Here is a 9,213-nt window from a genome sequence, read left to right on the forward strand (position 1 = left end):
TTGTTTGGGTCATTTTCTTGATCTTATTCTTTGTGAACCCTTTCTTCCTTTTAAATAATTTTCTAACTAGGTTGACTAGTTCGCTGTTGAGTTCTCAATCTTCAGATTCGAGTTCCACTCGAGACTTGGGCTTTGGCTCCTTCTTCTTGAGTTGACCTGCAATTAAGGTAATACCTTTCTCAATCGAAGTAGCATTAGTCTACTCATGTAATCAAAATTCAGTAAATAATTCTTCTAATTTAATTTTTAAAAGGTCTCAAGAGACCTTGTAAGCATCAACCATCGATGCCCACAAGGTATTCCTCACAAATGCTTTCAGTGCGTACCTTATCATGTCTCAATTTTCGATTGGTTGTCCAATTGCATGGAGGTTGTTGAGGAGATCTTGGATCCGAACATGAAGTTGGCTTGCGAATTCTCATTCTTGCATCTTGGTATTATATAGTCTATTCAAAATTAAGTCTCTTTTACTTACTTTTGTATCAGAGGTTCCTTCGTATAACTCAATTAACTTGTCTCACAAGTCCTTCGTGCTGATGAAGGGTTCTACTTGGTTGAGTTCCTCCTTGGTTAGGCCCCACTAGAGGGTCTGTGTGGCTTTTATATGAGCCTCAATCTTTCTCTTGGTTTGTTAGTCTCACTTGTTGCAAGCTAGGGGGAATCCTTCTTCGTTGGTAGGGGCAGTGAATTTAGTTTGGATTATTATCCACATTTCCACTATGTTCAAATGGTACTCTATCCAACCCTTCTAGTAGCTAAAATTTTTCCTGGAGAAGAGGGGTGGGCAGGCTGTGCTGTAGATTTTTTTATGCACCATTAGAAATAAATCTCTTGCAAAGTAGTGCTGGAAAAAGGAAGCACAAATTATGAAAAATCGCTCGAGTGGTGTTTGCATCAAATTCGAGCAACTATAAAAAAAAAATTGAACAAGTTGTTCGAAGAGATGATTGCACTAATTTAGACTACTTGATCAACGTACGAAGAAAACGAGAAAAAAACATGTCACCAGTTCAGAGCGCCCTTGCTTTGATACTAATTGTAAGATCATTTACAACGCTAACGGGGGGGGGGGGGGGGGGGGGGGGGGGCGGTAAATAACGTGCTTCACTTTTTTCACTCATTTTTGAAAACTTATTTTAAATCCCTTTTAGTATGCAGCGAAAAATAAAAACTAGAACACAAAATAAGTGACATGTTTATTTTTACTTGGTTCACAACCTTTGCTAGCTACTCTAAGATGCGCAATCCTTGACTACTTCCGATAGACAATCCACTAATAGACTCTTTGTCACAATGAGAAAGAGGCTCGTCTTTTACAAAAATAAAGAACGGTAACACATTTACCATTCCTAGAGTATAGATGCAAAAAGACGATTTAAACAGTACTAATTACTAACAGTAATTAAGAACTTGAGCACGGTGTCAGTGTAGCATTTTGGCATCACAATAGTGTTTCGAGAGTGTGAACCACTTGAATAGAGGTTGCATAATAGTTTTGGAATGTTGTATCAAGGGTTCTGTTTGAGGGTTCTTTTATAAAGCAATCTAGGTGCTTGGATCCCTTTCGGGCACCTCCATCGTGATCTATATGATTCATTGTAATCACTAACTTAGCCATCTCTAAGAACTTAGATCCCTTCCGGGCACCTGGAGGCTGTGGTGCCCCAACCAATCGGGACTTTCCACCTCATTTGCCTCGATGATCCAAAGAAATATTATTTGGGCATGGGCCTAGAATAAATAGGAGTGCTCGAACCATTCGGGCGCTTGGATCCAATAGGGGTGACAGATCCCTTTTTATTGGATTTCCTTTGAGCTCACTTTCCCGCATCACAAAGTTAGAATAGTACAAGTATACGTAGGAATTTAATCTTGACAGTTTTACAACTGTCTGATCTTGACTTTGGATTTCTAGTGAAATCCTAGATCAAACCGACGCCTACTATTCCCTTCAAGAGAACATGTCCTCACCTACTACTCTTAGGAGATTTTACCTTAGCATGAGATGTGAAGTCCAAATGAGTCAAGATTGACCAAACACTTGATAATGAGGGAAGTTCAAACATGTTAAAAAGGACCGAATGTTTGGCAATGGTGAAGTTTTAACAAGTTAAAGTTGACTGGATGCTAGGCAATAATGAAGTCTTGACAGATTAACATTGACTGGATATTAGACAACGATGAAGTCTTGACAAATTAAGGCTGACCGGATGCTAAGCAATAGAGAAATCCTGACAGATCAAAATTGATTGGATGTTTGATAAAGGAAGTCATGATAGATCAAGATTGATCAAATGTTAGAAAAAGACAGTTCTGATAGACTGAGGTCAATCGAATCTAGAGAAAGTGAGAATTTAATTTTGGTAAGGCTGAAATAGATATATCGTTCGACTCCTAGGTAGTAGCAATCCACTGATAAGCCTCTAAATCTTGAATTTGGAGTTTGAGAGATTTAAGTGAGTTTGTTGTATATCAATCGACTGATGGGTATGTGCAATTGAATGATGACATTTTGTTGCAACAAACAGAATGTCTGAGATATGGTTGAACAACTTGACTAATGATAATCAATCGATCAATAGAGTGCACCAGTATAATGTTGTCACTGTTCGAGTGAATAAAAAATTTAGAACTCGATTGCTTAGGTAGCAGTCGATTGATGATAATGAACACTCGACTATTATGGTTAAAGTTAGAGTTGATAAGAGGCATTCTATATGTGTAATATTTTTATTCAAATAAAGCAATCAACTGATGATGCTAGTCGTTGACTGTTGAACAATTTTTAATCAGGACTGCAACCCTATAAAGAGGGTTATCATGATAGATTTAGACGACATCTTTTACACAAATACCCTAGTTCACCATCTGTTTACCTATAGAATATTCTAGACTGTGGAGTTTGTGTCTTTTGCAAAATAGCCTTTATATGATGTTACTCACCTTATATATGTGCTAATCACTTAATTGTTGGTTGTTGGGAGTGAAACTTAGGCACCACTTGGCTAACTCTTTTTCCTAACACTATTCAAGCTACTCATCACTAATTCTAGTTAGGTGTTGTTGGATATTATATGCACATCATATATAGTTGATAACGAGGTCTAACAACTCGTCAAAATTTAAAAACAAACATATAAATTTATTACATTATACTCTACATCATCATGGAACAAAACTATCGACTTATCTAGTGGATCATTACATGATCTAGGGATGAAGCAAGTTTTAGTGAGGGATTAAAAATTAATATTGCAAAATGTTGGCATTTTATCAATTAGGTTAACTTGGACTATTAACACTTCAACATGTGTAAGATTTTTCATTTTTGTTTTATGCAAAACATGACCATTTTAGATTCATTTAACAGTTAGGCCAAAATTTCTATATGAGTTTCTACAAGTCAAATAATAAAAATGTAGTACAAAATAACTTCAAAAGTTCTAAAGAACATGAAATGAAAGAGAATTTTTTTTAAAAAGACCCATTTAGATCCATTTAATAATTTTGTTTATCATCAATGGCTCTTGTTCTATCAGCACATGGCAAGAAATCAAAAAAGTTTATCGGTATTGATTTTAAGAGATGACAATAAAAGATATTATTTTATCTAACAACGTTGAACCTTGCAAGATTCCTACTTGCAGATGGCCCCCTCCATATCTCAAGGCGAGACTAATAAAGAGAAGAGAGTGACATATGATGCTTGAGGATATAGTGACTTCTTATGTCGAAACTATATCCTCAATGACTTGGACAACATCCTATACAATGTGTATAGTCCAATGACAACTACAAAGGAATTATGAGATTCTCTTAAAAGGGAGTACAAAATAGAAGATGTCAAACTGAAGAAATTTATCATCGGCAAATTCTTAGACTTCTAAATGATTGGTTCCAAAATCGTGATGACTCAAGTCCAAGAGTTGCAGTTGATTTTACATAATCTGCATGTCGAGGATATGACAATGAACGAGCCCTTTCTGTTAGGACCTGTGTGAACTAGAGGGGGGTAAATTGCACCAATCTCTTTGTCTTGAACTCATGCTCGTCATTGAGAATGCACAATGGAATACTTGAATCAACCTTAACACCACATGCACAACTCCAGAATTTACTTAATATCCGCCTTTTAGGCGACTAATCCAAAGCTTATTCCTAGTGATCTCCCTTCACTATGAACTTCTCCTTTTCGGATACCTTCTGGATGTGGAGAAGTCTCTTACAACAAGTTCACGACAATATAATAATGGAAATGAATACAAATTACAAATGAAAGCAAAACAAATTTACAAGATGAGAACTTTACTTTGATCATTGTTGGTAGCTTTAAAATGCCTTTTGTTAGTCTAGAAATACAACAACACTTCGTCCTCAAACCCCTAAGAATCCACCATAAAAATCTTTTCAAAACTCTTCTTCTATAACCTTTAGGCCAGGGTTAATTTCTGTCTATCAGTCAACTGATCTTACCCATCAATTGATTGATTTATCAAATTTGACCGTTTAAACCTACATAACAACTCTTTCTTAACCTGTTTGACCACTATCAGTCAATTGATAAACTCTATAATCGATTGATCATGAATAGTCAAATTCCACAGTCGAGTAAGAATGCTTCTGTTCGATTTTGATCGACATCAGGCAACTGATGTAACTTATCAATTGACTGATGTGATCAATCGAATCAAGCAACTAAGTCAATGCGCTTCTATTTAATTTCTAATCGATTGATACCCATGATTAGTTAACTGATATTGAGTAACAAATATATCTCTGAACGAGTTTCATTTTACACCAAAGATTACCTCGTTTTGATATCAGAGTCAAAAGTTATGGCCTTCGGAAGTTTGCTCTGTTGTTTTCACATCACTATCAATTGATTAATACTCTTGTTTTAGCCTTATCAAAGCCGAATTCTCATCTTATCTGATATCTAGTTAACCTTAACCTATCAAGACTTTCTTTGTTGGACATCTGATCAACATTAACCTATTGAGATTTCCTATTGATTAGCATCTGGTCAACCTTGACTTATCGAGACTTCCTCATTGCCTAACTTCTGATCAACCTTGACCTATCGAGACTTCATCATTGCCTAACATCTTATTAACCTTGATCTGTTGGGACTTTCTTGTTGCGTAGCATCTAGTCAACTTTGACTTGCTAAGACTTTCATCATCACTAAGTGCCCGGTCAATCGTGACCCACTTGGACTTCTAGTCTTATGTCAAGTGTTCAATCATTTATGATCCACTTAGACTTTTCATCTTATATCAAGTGTCTAGTCTTTCATGATACACTTGGACTTTCTCTTGCATTGCCAAGTGCCCGATCAATCATGAACTACTTGAACTTCTCATCTCATTAAGTATCCAATCAACCTTGACCTACTTGACTCTTTTTCACTGTCAAGTATCCGATCAACTTTAACCTATTTAACATCTAACTAACATATTGATCAAATATCAAAATTTTAACTCGAGTCAACTCGAGCTTGGTCAACCTTGACCAGAGGTCAATTGCACCAACACTTTCAAGTTGCTACGATAATCGAGAAATTCTTATCTTCATGGAGGGAATTCAAAAATTATCTAAAGTATAAGCAAAAGGAGATGAGACTTAAGGTTCTAATTATAAGACTGTGGATTGAAGAAGATAATCGCAAGCAATCAGAATCAATATAAATGGCTATTTTTACTAAGGCAAATTTGATGGAATCAAATACTATCAAAAAGAGAAAGTATCCCGACAAAGGATAGAGCCAAGGGAAGGCAAAGAAGGTCCAAGGAACATGCCACAACTATAGCAAATCGAATCATAAGGCCAAAGACTGTCGATGTCCAAAGAAAACCACATGCCACAACTATAGCAAATGAATCATAACATCGATGTCCAAAGAAAACCACTTAAGTGCACATGACCAAAGATAAGTCAGTGCCAATAGACATATCAGAATTAGACCGGACTACCATTGTATTTGAAGCCAACTTGGTGAACAATCTAAGGTAGTGGTGGGTCGATATTAGTACTACATGGCACATTTTCTTTGACATGACTCAATTTTCAACTTATACCCCTATCAGTGGGAGAGAGCTAATCATGGGCAATTTTGCAACTTTTAACATTGTTGGTTCTTGCAAAATGGTACTAAAGTTGGCGTCAGACAAAAAAGTGACACTAATTGATGTGTTTCATGTTCCCAACATCCAAAAGAATTTAGTGTCAAGTTCAACTCTTATCAAAGTTGGTTTCAGGCTAGTGTTTAAATCCAACAAATATGTATTAATTGACAAAAAAAATAGTCAATTCATAAGCAAAGGGTACATGCATGGAGAACAATCTATTCAAAATGAATATAATGGTTGTACATTAATTTCAAAGATAATAAAATTATAAATTCTGCTTATTTGATTGAGTGTTATAATTTATGGTATATTAGACTTGGATATGTTGTAGACTTGGATAACACTTTACAATGACTTGTGAATTTAAATTTATTGTCAATATTTAATGTTGATCCAATACATAAATATGAAATATGTGTTGAAAAAAATGATAAAGTTACTTTTCATTCAGTGGAAAAAGCACGACCCTTTTAGAGTTAATTCAAGTGGCATATGTGATTTAAAATTTGTACAAACTAGAGTAGGTAAAAAGTACTTTGTTACTTTTATTGATGACTGCACTAGATACTATTATGTGTATCTATTGAAAGACAAAGATGAAATCTTATAAGCATTCAAAAATTATAAGAATGAAGTTGAGAATCAAATTGATCTACGAATTAAAATAATTCAAAATGATCGAGGAGGATATGATGGTCCTTTGATGAATTTTGCACAGAATCTGATATTATTCATTAAACGATGGCACCTTACTCTCCTTAATCAAATGGTATTGCCGAGCGTAAGAATTAAATTCTTAAAGAAATGATGAATGCTATGTTGATAAGTTTGCGCGTACCTCAAAATTTATGGGGGGAAGCTATTTTATCAACAAATCAGATTCTTAATAAAATCTCACATAAAAAGAAAGATAAAACTCGTTATGAGTTATAGAAGGGTCATAACCCTTCTTATAAATGTCTGAAAGTGTGGGGTATTTGGGTAAGGTGGAAGTGCATATGCCAAAGCAAATCTAGATAGGACTAAATACAATCGATTGTATTTTTATTGAATATGCCAACAATAGTAGTGCATATCGATTTTTGGTGCACAAATAAGCAATTCCTGATGTATATGTTGGAACAACCATAGAATCAAGGAATGTTATATTTTTTGAAGATATCTTTCCTTGCAAAGAGAGGAAAGAAGAAAGTTTAAATAAAAGAACTCATAAAACTACGAATATGGATAATCTTGAAAATAATGAAGAACCAAGATGTAGTAAGAGGGCTAAAATAATAAAATCATTTGGTTTTGATTTCATGACTTATATGTTGGAAAATGAACCAAGGATAATAAGCAAACCCTTATCAAGTTCTAAGGCTCTTTTTTAGAAAGAAACCATCAATAGTGAAATAGACTTCATCATGCAAAATTATACTTGAGAATTGGTAGATATTTCACCTGGAATCAAGCCTTTAGGATGTAAATGGATCCTAAAGAAGAAATATAAGGTTGATTGAACTATTGAATTTACAAGACAAGACTAGTGCCGTAATAAGGATCACATCCATTCAAGTACTCATTGCTATTGTTGCAATAAATAACTTTGAGATACATCGAATGAATGCAAAAATAACTTTTCTAAATAGTGAATTAGAGGAAGAAATATATATAGAGCAACATGAAAGGTTGTGGCTTAAGATAAGAAAATAAGGTGTGGAAACTTGTGAAGTCACTATATGGGTTAAAATAAGCAGCAAAACAGTGACATAAGAAATTTGACAAAACTATAATATCAAATGAATTTAAAATCAACGAGTGAGATAAATGTGTATATATCAAAGGCACACTTGACTTATTTGTTATCATCTGTATATAGACGATATGCTCATCATGAGGAGTAATCATGATATGATCATGACTACTAAGAAGATGTTGACTAAAAATTTTAATATGATGAGCATTATACTTGGGGCGGGATAGCGATTATCAATGAATTTAAGTTTGCATTTAACGGAATCATGGGCAATATTAGCGAATCCGTTAGTTCGACTGCGAACGTCGGAAACAATCTTCTAAAACCTATTAATTCGAAAGAATAACAGGAGATAGGGAAATAAACGCATTGCCGAAATTATTATTAAATCAAAACTTTTCCTCCTAAAACATCAACTCATAAGATGTTTATATAGACCCAAACTCTAAGAAAGATTCCTTATAAAAAGGAAAATTTCTTAACAAACTCTAAAAGAAATATTCCTCATAAAAAAGAAAAATTTCTTAACAAACTCTAAAAAAAAGATTCCTAATAAAAAAGAAAAATTTCTTAACAGACTCAATCCTAAAAATCCTAAACGGATTTAAAAAATAAAAAAATAGAACTTTTCAAAACTATTCTAAATACCAAAAACTTCAAAAATTAATAAAAATAAAAATTATCAAAATTAATAATAAAAATCTTCAAATCCTCCTGCATCAGTTGCCCCAGGTTGAAAAAAACTCATCCTCGAAGTTTAAAGTAGTATCAGGTGGTTGTCCAGGAGGAAGATCATCTGATATCAACTCAGCAAAATCTACTAATTGTTGGACTTTGAGAATCATTGTTGATCCGTCGATGAGAATGACTTCATGAATGCTATTCTTGTCCTCGAATTCATCTGCCTTTACCAACCGATTGCCATCAAGCCATGGAATTGCCTGCTCAATGGCATCCTTAATCTTCTTCATGTCGGCAGCAGCAAGCTTTGATGCAATTTTATCCTCCGTTATGATATTTCTCATGCTGTAGGCGTAGTTCTCTAGAGCATTCTTAGCTTCCACCTTCTTCTTGTGTTTGAAATCATGGTCTAGCCACACATCAAAAGCTGTGAGTTGCTCAGTGAAGAATAGGCGTGGCTGGAAGCCAACATTTGGATCAACAATCAACATTTTAACAGGGGCAGTGAGATAGGATGTGAACACAGCAGCAGGAAATTCAACACTTTGTGGAAGAGTCTCGTGGGCTTCACAAGTAGCAAGTAAAATAAAATCCATTGATGAGGAACTTGAAGAACCAGAAGTGTTCCAATCTTGGCGACATTCAAAACCTTGAGCAGTTCTTGGA

This window comes from Curcuma longa, chromosome 14 (assembly GCF_044706935.1).
Source record: "Curcuma longa cultivar G26 ecotype Majalengka, Jawa Barat chromosome 14, ITB_CL_G26_1.1, whole genome shotgun sequence".
Classification (NCBI taxonomy): domain Eukaryota; kingdom Viridiplantae; phylum Streptophyta; class Magnoliopsida; order Zingiberales; family Zingiberaceae; genus Curcuma; species Curcuma longa.